The sequence below is a fragment of the Vicugna pacos genome, chromosome 2 (genome assembly GCF_048564905.1).
Source record: "Vicugna pacos chromosome 2, VicPac4, whole genome shotgun sequence".
Taxonomy (NCBI): domain Eukaryota; kingdom Metazoa; phylum Chordata; class Mammalia; order Artiodactyla; family Camelidae; genus Vicugna; species Vicugna pacos.
The window spans coordinates 55,166,086-55,189,669 of record NC_132988.1 but is presented as its reverse complement, the minus strand read 5'-3'; the positions used below and the strand labels follow the sequence as shown (position 1 = coordinate 55,189,669).

Here is a 23,584-nt window from a genome sequence, read left to right as displayed (position 1 = left end):
TTATACTGTATCATATGTCATGTTCAGACAACATCAGTCATCATCTACATTCTCACTTTTCTCATTGACCAGTGTGTGTTACTTCATTCTTGACTCACCCTGATCTCATTAGCTAACTTTTCTGTAACTAGGTAGGCTCACCTATTCCTTGTTTGTTTATTGGTTTGAGTTCAGATTTTTTTCCCAACTGTATAAAGTTGAGAGGAATGTTACTGTTGCAAGCTGTATACTGGAAATAAAAGACAAATTCAAGTCTATTTGCTCACAGTATATTAAACTCCAGAAGCCAAACTTATAAGGGCATCAAGTCTGCATCTGACATTTTAATAGCTGCTGTTTGGTTTCTATCAATCACGTCATTGCACATTAAAATGCACCGACAAAATAAGAGATCTGTCATTCCTTCGTTAAGAAACAGTAATCCAGTACAAGATTTATAGGCTTAAGACTCAACAGTGTGTTCACAATAAATCCCCATTCAGTGCTCACACCAGAACAAGCCTCCCTGTCGTCCAATGTTTTCTGGTCAGAATGTCCCCAATATAAGATTATCAAAGGTTTTCTTACAGAACTACATATAAAATCCTTCTTGCCAGCAAAAGCTTAATTTAGGTTGGCGGTTTCCCTTTTTGAGTCCTCTCAGACAAGATCTTGGTTATATCAGAAACACATAGGACCTGATGTATTATTAGCAGGCCTGGTGTTAATTAGGGAGAATTACCAGAAAGAGTTTGCTTCGTGGGAATTTATTACAGAATCACCCTTGACTGATGGCAGAATAGGAGTTGCTGAGAGAGAGCAGCTCCCACTCATAACCACTAATTAATAAGGTGCCAAAATTCCGCAGAGGGGGTTTCATCCCAAGTGTGGGAGCCTCACAGGGAAAATGGTTCCTTTGCAGTATTTAAAATTTAAAAGAGGAAAGGGGCTGGGACACACGGTTACCCAACAGAAATCTCAGACTGGTACGGTTTTGTGTTGTACTCATGAATGAGGGCATTTAACACGGGAAGCACCCCGTCCAAAAGTTTGTGAGAGAATTACTTTCCCTCCAGGTCAAAAGTAGCCCGTAGATTTACCATACTAAGAAGATAGGCATAGTATTTTTAATGTGGCAAGTATCTGATTCATGCAACTGTTCATTTTATGAAGAAAATGTAGAATAAGCTATTTGTCTGTGGTATTATATTACTGAACTTTTACTCTTTAGCCTGTGATTTAGAAGGTGGCAAGATTGCATTGATGATTAATAAGAAAGGTGTGGCTTCCACACCTTCAACACAGAGCTGGGGAAAAGCAAGGTGTGTTTAATGATTGGCACTAATGGCAGAGGTCTGGGGGAGCCCTATTAAATGATTGCCAAGAAGGAAATTTTCTTGTGTCTGTAACTGTGTTAATCATACGCAATAAAGCTCAGAGCTGTTGCTTAGTGTAAAGAAGAAAACATTTCCATGTGAGAAAAGCACTGATCACTGACCTCGAGGAGAAAAATAAAACAAGTTAGAATTCACAGAGTATAATTTGTCAATTTCTCTTTGGTTCCTGAGGAAAATGACTTCCGTGCCAGTTCCACGAATTGATTGATGTGGTTTCTAATGGATCCATATTTCAAAGGACAAAGTTTTGTTTTAATAATTGGGTTCCAAGTTAGTTTTTCATCCTCATGTTCTAAATGATCACATTTGCTTTCTAGTTCAAATATACTTAGGTTTGTTTTTATTTTGTTCTTTCCTTTTTTCTTTTGCTTGTAAAGCACACACAGCTGGTACTCTTCTAAGCACTTAAAAATATCATTGTTTGCCTGTTTTAGGTATTTTAGTAGACTATAGTATGTTTAGAGTTGTGGAGTATTTTTTTCCTGGTGTATCACCGATACGCCAAACTGTTCCCTCGGTAAGTAGGAAAGTAAATTGAACTCCAGTGACTTCTACCAGTATTAATTTCTGTGCAAATAAAAGTCTTTGCTTAGGTGACTTCATATTAATGTCGTCTGACCCTGGAAGCTTTCTCTATCCTGTTTGCTTGAGAATCTGGACAATCTCAGGCCCCCCTTGTTGAATGAAAAGGCGAGCAGGAGAATCCATGGAGCTTTTCAGGTATGAACTTTGGAATATAAGTTAAAGTAATCCTGACTTTCTCAGCTGAAACTTATTTATTCTGCTCTGTTAAATTATTATGCAACTGCTTAATAATTTTTCTGGTACTACTTAAATGCTTCAAGTAAAGATGAACTTAATAAGCCAGATGAGAGGCACTGAAGTGAACCCAGGACTTACGCCTGAAAAGATATAAATCAATGATATGAATATACTATAGCTTTCTTATGCTGAAATCAGGGAGTTCTAGATGATCTTTAGCAATATATCAACATAATATAGATGTTGAGAGTATAAATTAGAGCTTGGGGAGGAAATGTGTTTTATTACTCAGCCTGGGTCCCATCAGGAGACAGATAACCTAACAATAACCTCACAGGAGAAGTTTAATGTGATGAATTATTAAGCTATGATAGGAAAGTAACTATGAAAATATAAAAAGAGCTCTAAAGGGTAACATAGGGCTGAGAGAAGGGACCCAAGGAAGGCCAGCCTTACAAGGGGGTCAGACTTTGTTGAAGGAAGTGTGGTTGCAGCCCACACGACAGAGTTTTCTGGACCAGAGCTGACCCTCAGTTGCCCAGAGCTAAGAAACAACCCTCTGAATACAGGTAAGCTAAGATTGGTGGGTGGGTGTGTGCAAAGGGAGCTGGGGTACTGCTATGGGTGCAAGGCCTGAAATACACAATATCCACATGAAGAGGCCTGTGACAAGGTGGTCAGGGATATGAGGTCACAGAGGGACTGTGCACTCTAGACGCATAGCTGGGGCAGATCTCCACCAGGTGTCTCCAACCACATGCTCCGTGAGTGGACCATGCTGCTGGTGCAAGAAAAAGCAAAATGCAGCACCTGGACCCAGGAGGAGAAACCTTTTACTTCTGCAATATTCCTTCAGCTTCCTTGGCTGACAGCTGGCGAAGCTTAACACTGTGCTCACGATAAAGCACTGATTGCTTTTTCCAAGGTCTACCCTCTAAACATGCAGTATAATCGAACAGTTCTGAATTTAACTGGATATATTCTAAGATAAAACAGAAAGGTTTTTTAAATGAGTTTATTTTATTATACTGTAATGCTTTCCTATAGCTAAAATGAGTAAAACATTCTTAATTGAAACTTTGTGCTATTGAATTGGAATATCAGTTAATAGAAGTTTTTCTATATAAACCTAAACTCCTATCAAATAGAAAAACTGGATTCTTTCATATTCAGTAATAGAAAGCAAAGAGATTAACAATTTCCCCTTCATAATAAACCATGAAGGATCAAGTCCAGTGGGTATAATAATAACTTACATATAGTAAAGTCATTGCAATTTGTGTAACATATCATCTCATCTGTTACACTAAGGTATACTAATACACTATAAGATTCTAATAATGGAGAAACTGAGTGTCAAGTATTTTTAACCCACAAAATAGAGATGAGAAAATGAAAACTCAGAGAAATGATTCTCTAACAACATAGTTATTAACTGGAAAATCTGAGACTTAGACTTCTTAAAAGATTAGGGAGAAAAATTATTATTTCTTCCACGTTCCCTTAGAGTCCCTTTTTTAATAAGGGAGAATTCCCATATATTCAGTTAGTAAAGGGTAGTTTTAGGAATTACTTAATTTTGATAAAATATATAAAACTTAAAAGCTGTATCATCCAGATGGCCAACAGGCACATGAAAAGATGCCCAATAGCACTAATTATTAGGGAAATGCAAATCAAAACTACAAGTGTCGCCTCACACTAGTCAAAATGGTCATCATTAAAAAATTGATAAATGCTAGAGAAGGTATGGATATAAGGGAGCCCTCCTACACTGTTGGTGGGAATATAAACTAGTGCAGCCACTATGGAAAACAGTATGAAATTTCCTTAAAAAACTAAAAATAGACTTACCATATGATCCAGCAATCCTCCCGGGCATATATCTGGAGAAAACTACAATTCAAAAAGATACATACACCCCAGTGTTCACAGCAGCACTATTTACAATAGCCAAGACATGGAAACAGCCTAAATGCCCGTCAACAGATGACTGGAGAAAGAAGATGTGTGTGTATGCGTGTGCGTGTGCGTGTGCGTGTGTAATGGAATACTACTAGGCCATGAAAAAGAATGAAATAATGCCATTTGCAGAAATATGGATGAACCTAGAGATTATTAAATGAAGTCATACAGAGAAAGACATATCTTATGACATCACTTATATGTGGAATCTAAAAAAAATGATACAAATGAGCTTATTTACAAACCAGAAACAGACTCACAGACAGAAAACAAACTATGGTTACCAAAGGGGAAAAGGGGTGAGGGAGAGATAAATTAGGAGTTTGGGATTAACATATACACACTACTATATGTAAAATAGATAAATAACAATAATATACTGTATAGCACAGGGAACTATACTCAATTTCTTGTTATAATCTATAATGGAAAAGAATCATATATATATATATATATATATATATATAACTGAATCCCCTTTGCTCTACACCTGAAATTAATATTGTAAATCAACTACACGTCAATAAAAATAAAATTTAAAAAAAAACCATATCTATCTGACTTGTACAGTTGCCTGCCACACAGATGTCAGTATTTGTGAGGTTTGCAGTTGGATCATCTGTTCATCAAGGGAATCTGTGATGTGGTAGCCCCCTCTGCAATGCACCATTTGCTGTTCTTTCTGTTGGTTCAATTTCAAAGAAGCACAAGATAATGGGAGTAAGTTAAGTTAGTTTGAAGTGGAGATAACACCAGATGTGATACCAAACAAATGAGAAGTCCATAGGAAATACAATTGCAATTACTTCTGTACTCAGAGGTCAATAATGACCTATTTATAATATGCTGGAAAACAGGTTATGGTCATTGACACCCAGTTCACTGTTACCTCTGCAGTGTGATGAAGTTAGTTCCAGGCTGTGAGTAAAGAGTGGAAGATGGAAAAGGTGAGAGCTTGGTGAGAAACTGCATATACGTCCAATTATGCTGACAAGGTTGCCTAAGATTCTTTTTTTACTCAATTGAAATAAAATCTCTCTGCTATTTGGTAATGGCAGGCACCACTGCTAAGTCCACTGAAGCATAGCTGGAAAATCCAGCTGCCCTCACATCTGTTTTGCATGACCTTTCAATCATCAGCAAATACTTCTGCCCCTAGGAATGGAAGTCTGGGTCGGCTATGGCCATGGGACTTTCTAAGCTATTACTATGGAAAACATATTGAAACAAAATTCACGCATGCCATGTACTGTGCCCAGAAATTAGAGACTTGTCTGGGTAGTGTTAAGGTTTTGACCTATCAAGAGTGCTCACACCTGCTTCTTACATTCAAGTTGTTAATCCGTGGTTCACAAAATAAGACACATTATGAAATATGTGAATGGACTTCTCTGGCTTAAGTCTTAAGTGTTTAGGCTCTTAAACTAGTTCAAACTGAAGTAACGTTGATGAAATTGTGTTTTTTAGATGTCTAACGATTACATTTATTATATGTCAGAAACCTACGTGATTTGACTTTACTCTCAGCTTCTTTGAGAGCCCTGACTTGCTTGACTTCCAGGTTGTAATGAAATGTTTTGAAAATTTAAAAAAGAGGGGAAAAATCACTAAAGAATTTCTTGAAAGGATTGTGATAAATTTCACTCTCACATTAATAAATTTCCTTCTCACACTAACCAGATGGGGAGCCAATAGACTAAGTTCCAGAACACAGTTCAGTTTATCTCAAGACTGACTTCAGCTGTTGTCAAAGTAGAGCAGTTATACTGAACTTAAAAGCTGCTTGTAAATGTCCGAGTCAAGTATTCAAAGAGCTGGGACTTTGTTTAGGAGGAATACAGGCACTGGTATTTGATAAGCCTGAGTGTGACTCTTGATCAAAGTATCTCATTCAACCTCATGAAGTTCTCTCCCCAAGAGTCAACCTAGTAAATTACAGTTTTCTCCCTCTCAGTGTTCCAGGGATGTTTAGATGGGCACCCTGGGAAATTAACTAGCAGACCAACCTCCTTCACTGTTGTTCCCTCTCAGGAAAACTTCTGACCTTGGAAAAGCTACAGAATTTGGCTGAGTCTGTGGAGTTTTTTTGCTTTTTCGTGTTTGTTTTCACTAATGTGTCCCTTCAGCATCTCGGAGAATAATTCTCCACTGTCTTGGAGAATTGTTGAGACACAAATGAGATAGTGCATGTAACCCTGCCAGAGCCACAAACAACCTACTCAGCCTTTTCTTCTGGTAAACAATAAGAGATGCTACTCAAAAAGCAAATTCAAATTGTTAGTCCTCTGTTCAGAAAACGAGCCGTATTATGTAATAGGTGAATGGATTGCTATAGTTTAAATCGTGTTTCCCAAACAATATATTTGACCACGAACTGCTTTATTTAAAAAACATCTATTAATACCTTATTCTACATAATACAATTTGGGAAATACTGGCTCATCTTTTTTCTCTTTTTAGGGTGTATAAGTCATGTCTGTCTGCACTTTTTTTTTTTTAATTTTTAATGGAGGTACTGGGGATGAAGCCCAGGACCTCATGTATGCTAAGCATGCGCTCTACCATTGAGCTATACTCGCCAGCCCCGTCTTCACTTTCTAAACAAGGGTGCTCAAACTTTGTTGTGTGTCAGAATCTTCTGGACAGAACTAGATTTTTAAGCCTCATCCCTAGAGTTTCGAATTTAGTAGACCTGGAGCAGGTGAAAATCTGCCTTTCTGCTGAGCTCCCAGGTGACGCTGATCCCGCTGATCCCAAGACCACTCCTCGGGAAGCACCTGATGTAGATCTAGGCTAACGCTTCTCACTTTAATATGCAAATACCCTGAGGATCCGGTTAGAAGGCATGCGCGGGCCCACCCCGGAGGCTCTGATTGGCTGGGACTGGGGCGGCGTGACTGTATTTGCAATTCCACTTCGCTCCTGCTGGTGCTGCCGCGCCGCAGAGCGGAGTTGGCCGAGGCGTTCGCTCGCTCGGATGTCCTGAAACATTGGTCGGAGGCCTTCAGCGACTGCAGGTAGAAACCAACGTTTTCTCTCTTCCTGTGGCGTCTAAAATCAGAGACTCACGCCTCAGTTTATGAAATTTAGATACCTAGAAAAAAGAGGATTTAGTCTGGGGATTTTTGCACGTTTTTACCCACCTCTTTTTCTTTCCAGAGTTCTGTGGCGCTCGTGGGAAGCAGAGCAGATAAAACAGGTTCCGCACAGACCTGGCTGTTTCCTGAGCTGAAACAGTAAATGCCCCAGTCAGTGTGCAGCCCCCAAGTTAGGCGTTAAATTAAGTCTCACGTGGTACGGTTTCCCCATCATTCCGTATTAGGAATTTTCCTAACCTTAAAGATAAACTTCATGGGGAGGTGAGGGAGTTGGGTGCGGCAGTAAGTTAGAAAAGAGCACGCGCGGAGCCAGGAGTAATGCATTTGGGTGTTTGGCCCGGTTGATTACTAATTATTTCTCTGATCCCGGAGATGGCTTGGGTCCAATCCTGACCAGACCGTCCATCTCTATAAAAATTAGATCAGTGGTTTCTACGTTTTGATTGCTTTAGTAACTCTTGAAACATCTTCAGAAGCGACTACATAGAAGAGCCCAGAGGTAAGCATTTGGCACGTTAATTTCTTAGGGTTTTTTTGTCTTTGTTTTTTGTTTTTTAAGCAACAGATAGTTCTAATTTGCAAAACCTTCAAAGAAACTCTAGATTCTTCAGATTCTCAGGAACAAGATTTGTAAATTGCTTAACTGGAAGGCGGCCTAAATTTCTTCCAATGCGACATTCAACCACCTGTGGGGATTGTGGATTTGTTCTGATTGATACACACCCATTCACATTCTCTGCAATGACTCAAGCTTCTCCTGAAGAATAATTTGCTTGTTTTTGTTTTTAATCATAATCCCTTTTCTTCAGTGCTCTCCCCCCTAAAACTAACAAGCAAGTTTTTGTTTGTTTGTTTTCTTTTCAAACTATTGGAAACTACTTGGTCTAGGAGTTGGGGTGGGAAGAGGAAAGGTTGGTTGTCTGCAGCCGCACAGGGAGGTCTGGGAGTTGCTCTGTTTTCTTAGCTGTGCTGTGCAAATGAACTGAAGGTTTAACACTTAGGTGCTGTTTGAAGATATAATACAACAGAGCCCAGAGGAGGGAGTGCAGGGCCGCCATGGCCGGCCTGGCCCGAGGCCCCTCGGTACAGCTGCTCTGGGAGCTGCGAAGCTAAAATTTGTTGCCATGGCTTAGACCTAAACAAACCCCTGCCTGTTCTGGTATGTAGATTATGTTCTTCGAGGACAGCACTGCTCACTCATTTTGCATCCATCTGTGTGACATACGGGTTTCAATCATTCCTCCACCGTCTCCCATTCTAAAGCTGCAGTCTGTTATATGATATAGTGCCTTGTCACTTAGCAGCAGACGCCATGGTGTTGGAATCAGCCTGTTCCTGCAGATTTTCCCTGGCTATACTGGAACCTCTGTCCTTAGGGACCTTGCTGTGGGACCACCTTGCAGGCGTTAATACTTTTCCCACTAAGCCCTCTTGGACAGAGGCCAGGGTGGATGCTGTTCTCAGCGGAGTAATGAAGATTCCAGGATACGTTTAGGTTAATGTGGAGGCAGGAGAGCACAGCATCCCCCTCTTCATCAGGCTCATCTTAATTTCCTGTCTCTCTCTCTCTGCCCACCCTCTGGGAAATGACTCCTTTTGGTTTTTTCTGGTACAATGATATTTGGCCTGATTCTTTAGGTTTCCTCCATCTCAGGACGCAGAAGCAATTTTAAGAACCAGAAGGTCTCCTAGGAAACAGCAAAATAACATTTCTAATTCCATGTAACATAGTAGGATGCTAGCAGATACATAGACCTGTTTGTCAGTATAAAGTGTAACAGCAGGTGAAAACTACAAAATTTACAGACAAAAAGCACAGATAACTTTAATCTGAGCAGCACGCACACATACTTTCCCTGTATTAGTGACGTCAGTGGTATTTTCCTGGCAACGGAGAGAAAGGTGCTATGTGGTCTGCAGAGTCAGACTTAAAAGATGCAAATGAGTGTCATGAGGAAGGCTCCTGGTTGGCCCTGGATTCTTGAAGGAATTTGTGTTGATCTTTAAGGGGCCACTTTGTTACCTGAGGTGTTGCACACATGTTTTCAATCTTGGAATGGGTGGGAAAAACCATCACTGGTAACAAGTCATGTTTATATCAGCTCTGAGAGCAAAATGTTAAATCTCATCCCACAAAACATTTCTGCAAGGGAGTTGAAAGGACATGGTCTATATACAGTGGTTCCTCATCCATTCTTTTCACATGTTCATTCACTGAACAAAATGTATCAGAGCACCTAGCATTTACCATGCAGCACTGAAGTCACTGGGAATTTAACACAAGTCTCTTCCCTCCAAAAGTGTATGTTCCATCAGGAGAGGCACAGTGAACAAAGTTGCAATTGAACATACAGAGTATCGGGTAGTAAATGGAGCAAAATAAAGACGGGTGGAGGAAAGGCCAGGTAGGTGGGGGTGAACCAGAGAGGAAAGGAGGGAGGGAGCCACGTGGTATCTGGAGGAAGGTTGTTCCAGGCCAAGGGAAAACCTTGGCACATTTAGAGAACAGCCAAGAGCCAATGTGGCTGAAGTGAGTGGGAGAGAGGAGACTAGGAGGAGAGAAGGTGATTGGGAAGGTCCCAGAGGGCCTGGTGGGCCATTTTAAGGACTTGAGCTGTTAACTTTAACGGTAAATGGTTAACAAATCCCTCAGGTTGGCATATGTTATTGTCTCTCTGTCTCTCTCTCTCGGTCCCCACGTCTGAGGCAGATTTTTGGCAACTGGTAGACCACATTCCAATGTCTGAATGAATGAAGGCCTGAGTGTGTCTGCTGTGTACTAACCACCTTTGACTTTTACTGTGATTTGTTCACAGGGCAGGGCTTCCTGAACACTCTATTTTTGGCTTATAAGAGAAATTATGTAGTTCTCATCTTGATGAAATTTCACAAGTCTGGACTCCGTCTAATTTCCACAATACAAAATTTAGTAGTCTCCAGTTTTCCTTTCCTTGTTCCTTGGCCTGGAGGGAGCTCGTTCTTATGGGGCTGCCACACTGAGAGATGAGCCTTCGATGACCCTTGCTCAGGTCAGCCCTGGGGGGGGGCTTCCCCTAGAATTCTTAAGGGCCAGGATGGGTAGGAAGTTGGTGAAATGATCAGATGTTTTAAGTTGCTGAAGGCCCAGGAGATTAGATGGTACCTGAGTCCACAGCTGAAGGGAATCAGTCTGCCTTCTTCCCACCATCCCTCCGAAGAGGTGTTGTGGAACTTCACTTTAAAAGTCTGAGATGCTTGTTTCATTTGTCATTGATGACCTCCCAAAGTGTTGCTAACCACTGTTTTAGAGAGCTGCCAGGCTTTGGGGAAATCACATTGTAATCTCCACCCCAAACATTTTTGTCCAAGAAAAGTAACTGTCAGGAACAGCTTAAAGGTTAAAGGGAGTCCCTGAAACAAATCATGAATGTGTGCATGCTAAGAGTGTGGACTTGGTTGGTGGTGGGTGGGGATGTCAGTGGATGGTGTGGCTGGGCCAAGTGGACCTTGTTTATCTGGGTAAAGAAAACGGCTTCCTTGGCCGCCTTCCTCCACCTTGCCCTCTGCTCGTCTTGAGTTACTGCCCAGCTGGACAGCATTCAGCTTGTTCTTCAAACTGCTCTCTAGCCATGCAACAAAGTGTTCAAATCTTTATAGATATTTCCCTCTAAATACACATAACAATGTTTGATACTTGGGACAGTGTTTGTTCCTTCTGGAATCCAGATACATGTGTGCATTTGCCAATCTGTGTGGCTAGTTTATGAGCTTTGGAAGACTATCAACGGTTGACAGTTGATCACTTATCCCAAGTAGGAAAGGCTCATTAGTGTCCTGTCCCATTACCACCCTCCTTGACCAATCAGTCATCAGAATAATTCCCGCAAACACGCCTAATTCTGTTTCCAGATCACCACCTCTGTGTGACATCATGGGAGCTTAGTGCAAATAAATCTCCAGAGGAACCTGTGCTGGACAGATATTGAAATGGATTGCCACAGGAGAGCATTACTTATCTCCTTAGAGAGCAAGGTTTATCGCTAAAGCAAGGTTTTGACAAAAAACACTCCCGGGGCTTCCACGTACCTGGGTGTAGCCAAAGCATTTCACCATCAAATCTGGACATAGCCCAGAGCAAAATTAGAGCAGAATCTTATTAGCAGCTCAGAACCAGGATGTTCGGGGTACAAGGGGAAGCAGCTGCGGCAACACATTCTAGCTATTATTGATACTACTGCTGTTTAACCAGCAAGGTTGGAGAGGCTCCTAGTTGTGGCTGCTGAAATTGTCCCTGTTGGTGTTGAAAAGGCAATTGTTGAAGAGAAAGCTGCCTCCCTTCCAAGTCTTGAATTATCCTTAGTGGAAATTTTGTGTCACTGCAGGGGGTAGTATATGGCTTTCTGTATGGGAGGATGCTCAGGATCAAAATGGAAACTTACACAACTTCTAAGCATGTTCTTTTCAGATTCACTCCTCCTGAGGTTATAAACTGAAAATGGGAGTTGATTATTTTCAACATATTCTCTTAAATCCAGAATGGGACAAAGAAATGACCAAAAAAATTGGTGATGGCAAAAATACTTATGGAGGATAAGGCAGAGAAGTCACTGCAGATTTAGCCGGTCTGAAAGGGCAGTGTAAAGGGGTGGGATATATAGTTAGGCCTCACGCTTGTACAGAATCCAGGAGAATGGCAGGTGGAGAGCAGACCCAAGTAGAGGACCGAGATGTGTCCAAGTATACTTCCAATCTGGAAGGAGTAGGGCAAAGGTCGGGGGGGGATGGTGGGCATTTAATAACCCAGAAGGTAAGAATTAGTGACTTTAAAGCTAGGGAAACAGGTTCAAAATAGTTAAATGTTTTTCACAAGGTAGCGAATGACAGAATCAGAACTTGGATGGCGGTCTGTCTTCAAAGCCCATGTTCTGTGCCTTCATCTATAAGTCAGAAGTGTTGGATTCACTTTGATTCCGAGAACATAACGAAGCGAGATGTTCAGATTAAGCCCCTTAAAAGTCAGGGCTACATGAGAGTCTTGATTATCAGAATTTTTGTTCTGTATGTCAGAAATGGGAAATCAGCAGTCTATCTCCCAGTTGCAATCTTTGGCCATCAGATTAAAAAAATTTTAAACAGTTGCCAACTGCTAAAACACTGAAGATTATATACCCCAGAGTGAGAATTCTGTCTTGGCTCTAGGAAGGTTTGGCAGCTTTTGCCTTTCTGATGGGAAGGTGCTGGAGCCCAGCAGCTGCCGTTCCTCCTCGGGGGCACGGGCTCCTCAGTTGTCTCCCGTGACCCTGCAGGCTTGTCTGCCCATCACCTGCCTGCCCCTGCCAACCTTTGAGATCCAGGCCCCTGACTTAACAACGAAGAGCCACGAGTGCTCTCAGTAGGAGAGGAGTGTGATGAAGGAAGAGTTTTAAGAGGTAAGAAAAAGGACAAAGTGATGAAAACAGGTCTTTAAACTTGGCTCATATGACGCTTCATGCACTTGCTGGCAATTCTGAATATTCACCCCCTCCATTCAAATCTCTCCGGTAAACAAGCTGTTCTGGGGAGCAGTGTATGGTTTGTAAGGTGAAGGAGCCAATCAGTGTGTCATGTTAGTGTTGGGAGGTACATTAGCAGCTGAGTCCAGCCCTTGTTTTTAAGAGCTGAGGACAGAAAGGCCTGTCTAGGAAAAGCGATTGGACCCCAGGTGGCCTGGAGCGAGAGCTGTTCTCCACTGAATGTGTGAGAAAGGTCATTCATTTGTAATGTTAGAAAATGAGGCAAAGTGTCAGAGTTGGGGTAAAAGTCCTATTGGAACTGTACATTGAATAATGAGCCTGGTTTTTTTTTAGTCTCTTGTGTCTCTTTATAACTCTTCTCAGTGGGTTTCATGGTGGGCTGTGGCTCTCCTTGCAAACCTGTTTGCCCTGAGAACGTGCGGAAGGTCTTGGCACCCCTCCCCCGTCTTCCACCCCCCAGTTCTTTGACGGAGAAGATAGCCGAGTCTACGTGAGGGCAAACCAGTGGCCTGGAAAATAGAAAATACAGTCAATTTTTGGTTCTGACACCTTTGGATTTTATGTAGCATTAATGTTCCCAAAAAAGCAAAATTCAGAGGCTGCTAACTTTCAAACTTTTCACACATTGACAACTATCATTTGCTATGGAAATCATTACATTAAGAAAAGAACATTTTAACATCAAAGACGTGAAAAGGACATGATCTCAGAATAACTGACAACTTTTCCTGAGAAAAGATGGTTGGCAATCTAGCCCTGACATATATATAAGAACAAATGCATCTATGTGAACGTTAACACGTAAAAACTGATCTGATCTTGCTCTGAGTGAGTGAACATTTTAACATAGTCTGGTATTTGGGAACATTTGTTCTCAACAGCACCCAACTACAAACTGAAATATTTTTATTGCCACTGGGACTGAATTTTGATTACTTCTTTGTTTTCCTGTTAAACCATCTGCCAAGTTTGTTTTTTAATCTGAAAGAGCCTACAAACGCCATCCTGTCATATTGACGTATATATTTATAGTCAGAGCTCTGGGCCGCGTCTGAGTGTACTCCAAAACCTCGCAGAAAAGGAGCCGTCTGCCCTGTGTTCTCGAATTCATGGTTCTGTCTGGTTGTAGCTTGATTCCTTTTAATATAAGCTGTGCTGTCGAGGTGAATTTTGCTTGCTGGTGGTCATGGGGAAGGCAATTACAAAGTCTGACATTATTCTTGGAATGATTTTAAGCAAAATATCATAGTTCATCAAAACCTGTCTGCAAAACGCCAACAAGTTAATAGTCATTTATGTACAGAAGGAAAAAATTACGGCTGCCAGACCACCTTCATGTGGGAGATTGGGCCATAAATTTTAAATATCCATTGTGAGAATTATATTATGTGTAAGGAAATCAGCATCCTGCAGTTTTATAAGTAGGCCTAGGAGGGCGTAATGCACAAAGAAAGATTTAACAAGAGATATAAGCAGAACAGGCAGATGAGAAGACATCTCTGAAACTTCTGGTGCCTCCTACAAGGCTTCTGGGAAAGGGCATAGTTCCTAAGGCTTTTTTAGAACACAAAATGGTGGCGTGGGGTCCTGGTTGTTTTCAACATTTAGAACTGCTTCCACTTTTGAACACTTCATGTGTGCTAAGTACCTCATGTCGATCATCTAACATAAGCTTCAGAGGGGCCACAAGATGTAGGTACTAACGAAGCTGAGGTTTACTGAGACTGGTAACTTGCACAGGTTCTCAGCCTGGTAGGCCAGCCTGTATCTGGCCATTGTATCATAAAAGGCACTGTCTAAGGGCAGATGGATCATAGAAACGCACCCACTGGGCAAGGGGGTTATAAAAAGGCGCCTGTCCTATGTCCACGTAGCCTGCCTAGGGGGATACAGCTAAGACATCTTGAAGTGTGAGTATCGTCTTTGACAAGGGGCACCTCTCTTATTACAAAGTAGGCGCAGTCCTGCACCAGGGCACATGGCTTGGGGAGCAATGGGCTGAGTTTTATCTCCAGTTCTGGCCAAGCACCCCCTGCCTATTGGCCGCATTACATCAACTTGCCCTAGGCAGACCACAGGACAAATAGAGGGCCTGGGAGTCAACCCCAGGCAGTGTGACCCTGGAGGTACATGCTTAGGTGCAATCCTCCCTTATCTTTCTTACCAGTTCAGCCCAGTGAGCAGGTGTCTCCATCATCCATGCGGGGGCCACCAGCATTGTTCTTTGTTTTTCCTACCACTGTTCCATTTACCTAGGCTACATATGCACTTATATCCCCAGTGCCTGAGACAGGAACCCTGCCTTCAAAGAATTCATGTTCTAGAGACATCACAATTTCACAAGCAATTAATTAAGCAGTTGATGCACCTGGTGGTAGGTGCCGGTGGAGGGAACATAAAAGGCACCATATTCACACAAGCTGGGGCAGACTCGGCATGGGAAGACTTCCGGGGGGCAGCTGTGGCTAAGCTGGGACCTTTGGAAGGAAGAATAGGAGTCAAGCGAAAGAAGGGTAGGATGTGACAGGCCCGCTGGGTGGGCTGTGGGAAGAAGCAGGGTCAGGTCACAGGTTCGTGGGCCACGGCAAGGGGTTCACACCTTATCCTAGGGCTAAAGGGAACCATTGAATGGTTTTAAGCAGAAACATGTCTTTTCAAATAATCCTATTTGTTCATGGAGTCGTTTTCAGATGACTTTAGAACTTTATAGTCACTTCATATAATAAGATCTTACCTGGTTTTTAATTATTTCAAACCACCTTCAAAAACGCTTTCTAATCACCCCCCAAAGGCTAAGTGACTCATTCTGGGTCTTCAGGCTAGACTTGATGCATCGCTGTCCTACTCCATCACAGCACTGAGCGTGATTCCATTGACATACCTGTGTCTGTGATGCTTTGTTTGCTGCCTCCCCAATCTGAATATAAGCTCTGTGTGGACAGCAACCTTGTCTGTTTTGCTCACTCATATGGTAAATATTCAGCAAATGTTTAAGTGAATGAATGGATGTCCCATGGCAAGTGCATGCTACTCCTCAGTATCTAGGGGCTCCCCAGCAGGTGGTCCTTGGGAGCTGGTGCCCGAGACATGAATTGTGAACTTCCTGTCACTGGGAGTTTAGAACATGCTTTCAGGATATGCACAGTTAAACTTGTTTTAATACAGCCTTCCCTGAAATTGACATACATGTCTTTTTTTTTTTTTTTTTTTTAGAAAGCCTATATCGATTCATGGCTCCATTAGAAATAAAGTAGAAGTTACTGGAGATGCTCACAGTCACTGCAAGCTAACGCTTTGCCTTCTTTGACAGAGAGGTTCAACATAAGTTTGGGAGAACTCCAGAACTGAGGTCTTCACGACCCATGATACTGTACTGTCCCTTTACATCTCACATTTTCGGTTTCAAACTGGATTGTGTATTGGATGCTGCCAATTCAAACATTTGTTAATATCTAGAATTACACACGCTTTTGTTTTTTGTATATATTTTTATTGAAGTATGGTCAGTTTATAATGTGTCAATTTGTGGTGTATAGCATAATGTTTCAATCATACATGAACATACATGTATTCATTTTCATATGCTTTTCCACCATAAGTTACTGCAAGATATTGTGCTATACATTATGAACTTATCTTGTATATAATTAGTATCTGTAAATCTCAAACTCCTAATTTATCCTTACCCACCCCTTTCCCCCCCATATTTCTAGATATTGAATCAGGTTCTGAATTAATTGGGAGCATAGAGTTAGGGCCAGTGTATTAGTTTCCTTTTTGTGCTATAATAACGTATCACAAAATTAGTGATTTTAAACAGTACAATTTTACTACATTTCTAGAGGTCATAAGTTGTTATCTTATGATTTATAATAAGAAATATATATTTGTTCTCTGTCCCCGTTCCTGGCACTGAACTCCTAAAACCGTTGGAATTCCCTTAGTGAGGAGCGCAGTAAAGGTGTCTTACATTAGTAAGGTGACTTTTGGAAAATACCTAAGAAGGGAGGATCCTAGTTGCCAGGGAGCCAACCAAATGATTGGAGGGTTGAAACTTTCAGTCCCACCCCTTTTCACCTCAGCCTCTGTGAGGAGGGGCTGGAGGGTGAATCCGATCACCAATGGCCAATGATTTAATCAATCGTGCCTATGTCATGAAGCTTCCATAAAACCCCGAAAAAGATGGGGTTAGAGTGTCCAGGTTGGTGAACACAGATTTGGGCAGCGTGGGGTGCCCAGAAAGTATCCTCCATACTCTGCCCTGTTTTCCTCTTCCATCTGGCTGTTCCTGAGTTATATCCTTTTATAATAAACCTGTATGTGATCTAGTAAGTAAATTGTTTCTCTGAGTTCTGTGAGCCACTCTAGCAACTTAATTGAACCCAAGGAGAGGATTGTTAGAACCTCCAATCTGTAGCTGGTTGCTCAGACGCATAGGTGACAACCTGGAATTGAGTTTGGCATCTAAAGTGGAGGCAGGGGTTGAGTTTTGTAGGACTGAGTCCTTAATCTCTGGAATCTGATGCTGTCCTCAAGGAGATAGTGTTAGAGTTGAATTGTAGGATATTCATTGGAGAATTGGTTGGTGATGTAGGGAAAAATAAATACATGCATCAGAACGGAAATTGGTATGACAACTGTAGGAGTCCAAAATGGATTTCAGAGGGTGAAAAATAAGGGCTCGACAGGGCTGTGTTACACTGCTGGAGGCTCTAGGGAAGACTTAATTTCTTGCCTTCTCCAGCTTCTGGAGGCTACCTGTGTTCCTTGCTTCTCCACCCCTTCCAACAATCACTGTGCTGTGATCTCTGCTTCCAGGACCCATCTTCTCTGACTCACTCTTTTGCCTTCTTTCATGTGTAGGAACCCTTATGGTTGTATCAAGCCTACCCTGATAATCCAGGCTAGTCTCTCCATTTCAAAATCCTTAGCTTAATCAAAGTCCCTTTGCCACGTTCCTAGGTTCCGAGGATTAGGATGTGGACATCTTTAGAGGACCATTATCTGCCTGCCTCAGCTGCTGTATGGTGCATATACCCAGTTGGTAGAGAAAAAATGGTATGAGTTAAATTAGACTTGATTCCTGTTCACTTCTACCACTCACCAGAAATACAGTCTTAGGAAAGTTACTTAACTTGTCTAAGCCTCAGTTCCTCATCTGTTAAATAGGAAGGATATTATCCTACCTCATAGTCATGAAGTTTATAGACAATAGAACATGTTACTGCCTGTACCTCGTAAGCACTTTAAAATGTTTGATATCATCGTTGTTAGCTTCTTTTCCTTGAGCAGACATCCCTGGTAGCACTTGAGTCTTTGACTTGGAGATTTTCAGAGGCTTACCATAGTATGCCACTATTTTCTGAAGGATTTTTGTTAACTTAATGTTACGATTTTCATGAAAGAAAATTGTAAAATACTCAGTAGTAAGTTCAGAAATTATCACTGAGAGTAATACAAACTTTGAAGAAAACAGCTTTCAATTTCAACAAGAATTTAATTTAGAGACTGGGTGTGCCCTCAGAAATTTTTCAAAAGTACATCACCAAAATTTCAGTGGGTTCAGGATCCCATCAGCCCGGGTGTTTATGGTCTTTATCAGAATCTGCTTTCCTCTCTGAGCCTTGACAGAAATTGCTTCTGGACTCTTACTAGAAATCGTCATGGTATATTTAGGGCTAGCATTGTAAGTTAGACTACGCACAGCTCGCCCCTAAAACTAAATGTCCATAGAATAAGGCTCGTTTCCTGCTGCTGCTTTCCTAACTGAGTTTTGGAAAATCAGTTTCCTATAAATTCAAAACGAGGTGCCAGTGTGCCATAGGGATTTTAAAAAGACCCTCAGCAGCTGCCTGAACTTGCCTTCAGGTGAGGTTCTATTACATCCTTTCATCTCCTTTCTCCTCACTGAAGAGCAGATCTGCCTGCTGCAGGGAGAGCTCTGTTCTCTGCTGACAACTGGCACTGAGGGTCTCCGCACACAAACAGGTCTCTGCACATATTTTGAAAAACTTGAGTAGAAAACCAATTTGAGAATGGTAGATGCAACTGCCCTCCAGAACGCACATGTTCACACACACACAAACACATATAAACACACACTCAGGAATGTAGAAAGAATCTCTTGAAGCCCAGTGCAGAAGCGAATTTCCAGAACAAAAATACCTTTGAGGCCATTCCTAGAAGTTCTGAGCTTTGGACAAGGATAATTCTTGGCTCACACACCTTTCCTAGAGAGTTAGAAATTGAAAGTACAATTACTGAGTAATGAATTTTTTTCTAATAAACATGCCAGAAATTCTACATCCAAAGATTGTTAATCATCCGTACGTTCATTGCACTAACAGGTATTGAGTTCAATAGACACTGTTAAATGACAAGAGTTTTCACCCATGAGAAGTAAATGTGAAATCCTATGATCACACAGTAACTGTAGCTTGTTGCTTTTACAGAATAGATGATTTCTGAAATGTTCTGTGAGCTAATTTTTTTTTACATTTGTTATTAATGCCATAAAAGATTTTATCATTTTTAAGCCGCCTTGCCGTAAATCTTTTTGAATAATCAATGTTTTAAAACAGTAATTGGAGTAGTATGGACACAAGGACAGAAAAAGAGGGTCCAGATTCAAATCCATGAACACATGAAAACTGGGTCATTATCAGGTGGCTTTGCAGATCAGCCAGAGGAGGGGGTCATCTTTTCAGTACATGATGCTGCTCCTCTTGCTTAGCCATATTTAGGGACAATGGATTTATACTCTATGTGCAAAAATGTATTCCAAGTGTTTAAAGATGGAAATATGAAAAACAAACCTTCAAATGTGCTAGAATAAAATAGACAGAATTTTTATTACTTGGAGGTATCATGAGAGGTTTTAAAATAGCACACACATACACAAAGGAAAATATTGATAAATTCTTTTTCCTTAAAATACAAAACCTAGGTTTGTCAAAGACCATTTTTAAAAAGTGAAAAGATAAGCCACAGTCTTGGAGAAGATATTTGCAAAGCATGAATCAACAAATCAATTAGGGGAAAACACTATTTTATACATAGTAGGTATGTTATAGAAAAGAAATATGCATATAATACTATAAAACTATAAATTTCAGGGCTGAATGTTTTTAAAGGAGGTTATAAATATTAAAGTTCTCTAAATTGACTTATATGTGAACTAAGTGAAAATTAAATTCTGTTGATAGGTTCCATTGCACATGAAACATGAATATTACTGAATTGTGGTTACGAAAAGCATTTTATTATGAGATTTAATTCAAGTTTACTACATAGAAAAAAATCACAAATTTAATACTTGCTACTAACCACCTACTCGTTTTATTGATGTAAGTTCAGATTATTCCTGTTGACACGGGGCTTCCTCATCCTTTCCTTCTCATTAATTTTTAAATACAAGGTTGAACAAAACTGAAGATTTGCAGTACCACAATTTTATCTTCGATAATCGTAACAACTATTTTTAATCACTTCTGTGTGTTTAGCATCGTGCTGAGAACTTTGTATGGATTGTCTTATTTCCTACAAACCTATGAGATAGGTACTATTTTTAACAACTTGTTTTACAGATTTAAAAAATTAAAACCTGGCAACTATGTAATTTGCTTGCAATTAAACATCTAGTGAGTTTTATTTTTTAACTGACTTTGGTCTAGAAAGTATAAAAAAACTCGCATTTATGGCACTTCTTGGTGACATCTTTAAGTGAACGAACTAAGCAACAGCTGAGTAACACTGCTTTCTCAAAACAATTGTTTGCTCAATTTGATGTGTTCTTTGCATAACTGTGGATAGGACAGACCTTTAAATCACACTGGAACGTGTGACCTAAAAAAAATTTAAGTTATAAAAGTAGTAGTTTTTAATTTCAAACAGCTAATAACTAATGGATGGACTCTAAGGAAAGTTAGTGTTTCAGGTAACTTCTCCGAAAGAGAAGAAACTGGGACGAAAGATAATGGCTTATCCTGCCCTTCCTTGACTTCTTCAGGTGAGCGATCAGATTGAGCTCTTTTAACCCTGGGCATTTCAGAAAGGAAGAGAGGCCCACTTAATGTGAGGTACTAGATAAAGGAGAATGAAGGAAGTGCTGTGTGTCTTCCGTCCTCCATGTAGTCTCCCCTGCACTGAGGCTCGGCTCGTACACCCCAAATTGTGGCACCTGTTCTTAAATTGAGATTAGTTCATGCTGGTTGGAAAACAACTGCCCGGAGGCTCCCCTCCCCATCAACACAGTGCCTTCTGCTACTCAGTTGCCTGACCCTGACCCCATGGACCCCTGAATCTCCCCACTATCCAGCAACCTAAGGATTAAGGACAGGCAAAGGGAGGGTATACTGCATCCTTGATTCTGAGCTACCATCAGCATCCATTCTGGTCAGTTGGTACCCATGAATTGTTAAATACGTCAGTTAGCACTTCTGCCCTTCCCATTCTTGATCTTGAATCCTATATTTGGTGATTGGCTCAAAGGACCAAACCATGTGTTTTGACTAGGAATTAATCACTATCTGAATAAAGAAATGTTCACAGCTCTCATATATTGCTTCTGCAGTGCCACCAAGATTTCCTTCCTCACTAGGGTTCCTGTTTCCCACCGGCCCATCTCCATTCAGTACCTCATTTCAGAAGTGGGGCTCTCCCTTCATTGCCTTATTTCTTCCTATGACCCACTCAGAAGTGGGATCTTTAATATTAGCTCAACTGGTTTATCTCACACAGACATGATTTGCTGACGTAACAAGGGTACATCTTTGTGTTATACAAGACTCACACAGTGCTGTTTTCACTACTCCTTGTAAGGGGAGAGGATCATAGACCATGTTACTTGGGAAATTCCTTAGTCTCCTGTCCTCATCTGTCATGGTGTAATCATTTTTACAGTAAGACATCTCCATGGTAAAACAAATGAATCATCTCTAACAAAAGAAAAATTATTCTAAAATGAGAGGAGCCACCTCTTGTAGGTGAAACTACATGTTGAAGGCTCCAATGGGCTCTAATCGTCTCTAATCTCACAAGTGAAAAATGCTCACGTAATGTGATACCTAATTTGTGTCATTTTGGCTAGGCTGTGATGCCCTGTTTGGTCAAATAACAGTCTAGATGTTGCTGTGAAGGTATTTTTTTTTAGATATGATTAATGTTTAAATGAGTAGACTTTGAGTAAACCACCTTCATGATGTGGATGGACCTCATCTAATTAGTTGAAGGCCTTATGAGAAAAGACTGAGGTCCCCCTACAGAGGAAAGAATTATGCCTTTAGCCTGCCTTCTGACTCAAGACTGTAATATCAACTCCTGCCTACTGGTCTGCCCTGCAGATCTGAGTCTTGACAGCCCCCACAATCATGTAAGTCAATTCCTAATAACAAATCTCTCTCTCCAATATGTCCTATTGGTTCTGTTTCTCTGGAGAACACTGACTGATAATACATTTATGCATAGAGAAATTTTTTATTAGAAAAAGATGATTGCTTTAAAAATTAGATTAAGAGATTTCGAAGTATAAAGTGTGATGAACATAATTTTGAGAATATCAATAAATAGACTTTAATTGTTTATGATGTAGGATGACTTTCCCTGTCATAAAGGGCCAGGGCTAAATCTATTTAGCAGCACAAAAAAGCATAAGCTTTGAGGACAGCCTACCACCACTGGACTCCAAGAACTCTTTGCAATCAGCAAGAAAACTTGCTGTATATGTTCCTGGTAGCAACTCTGTAGACCCATTCTTTTCTTCTGCACTGGCTCCCAGATACAAATCACCTAAAGATACTGGAGCCTTTCCAGACACTCAGTTTTCAGTCCCAGAAAGTCTGAGGGGCACTTGTAAAGCATTCTGCTTGAGCTCCAAGAATCAAGCTTCACTCTTGCACTGATGGGTCTAGGATTGATATATGCAGGCCAACCACTACACTGCAATGTGTTTCCCATCACTTACCTTCTCATGCTTATATTGTGTTTGGTCAATATTCAATACAGCCCAGTCTATGAACATAGTATGCCCCTCCATTTATTTAGAAACCTTTTAAAAGTTTCTCAGTAAAATCTTTGATTTATAAAGTCCCTGTATATCTTGTGTTACATGTATACCTAGGACCTAAAATATTTATCATTATCATTTATATGATTTTAAGATTACATTTTCTTGCTAGTGAAAAATGATAAGATGACTTAGAGTGTTCTTCTGTTCTTAGAATGGTTTGTGGAAGATAGGATGATTTTCTTTGTTAAGTGTTTGGTAGATGTTCCTGGTGAAGCCATCTGGGACTAGATGTTTTCTTTTTTCTGAAAGTCAATTTCTGATAATTTGATTTCTTAGCATTATAGGTTGTTTCAGGTAATCTTGAGTAAATGTTGGTAGGTTACATTATTCCATAAATGCATTCATTTCATTTATATTTATAGATTATTGGCATAAAGTTGTTTTTAATACCCTTCAGTTTCTTTGTTTGCAGCATATGTGACACTATTCCATTTTTTCTCACAATCTGTAAGTTGTGTCATGTTTCACTTTTGATCACAATCTCACTTGAGGTCTATGACTGGTTAAAAAACAAACTTGTTTGTCTTTATTGAATCTCTATTATATACTTGTTGCTATTTAATGGATTTCTGCTCTTGTTTTCATTTTTTCTGTGGCCTTTTGGGGATTTTTTAGCTACTCTTCCTAACTTCTTGAGATACACATTTACCTCATTAATTTTTTACAATGTATGTATTTGAAGCCCACTATTTCCTTGTTTTATCTGTGTATATCCACAAAATTTAAAAGTTAATGTTGTAATGATTGTTTCATTGAACATACTTTCTCATTTTTTTTCCCTGTAAGTGCATTTAAAAAAATTGAAGTAGTTAGTTACAATGTGTC

General features: G+C 40.5%; 1 protein-coding gene across 1 annotated transcript in view; it reads left to right on the top strand.

The window, feature by feature from the left end:
* Positions 1 to 7,084: 7,084 nt before the first annotated feature.
* Positions 7,085 to 23,584, top strand: part of BMPR1B (bone morphogenetic protein receptor type 1B) — a 411,794-nt gene continuing 395,294 nt past the window's right edge. The window contains exon 1 of the mRNA XM_072940342.1: positions 7,085 to 7,120. The gene's annotated coding sequence lies outside the window, so the exon portion shown is untranslated. The remainder of the gene's footprint in view (positions 7,121 to 23,584) is intronic.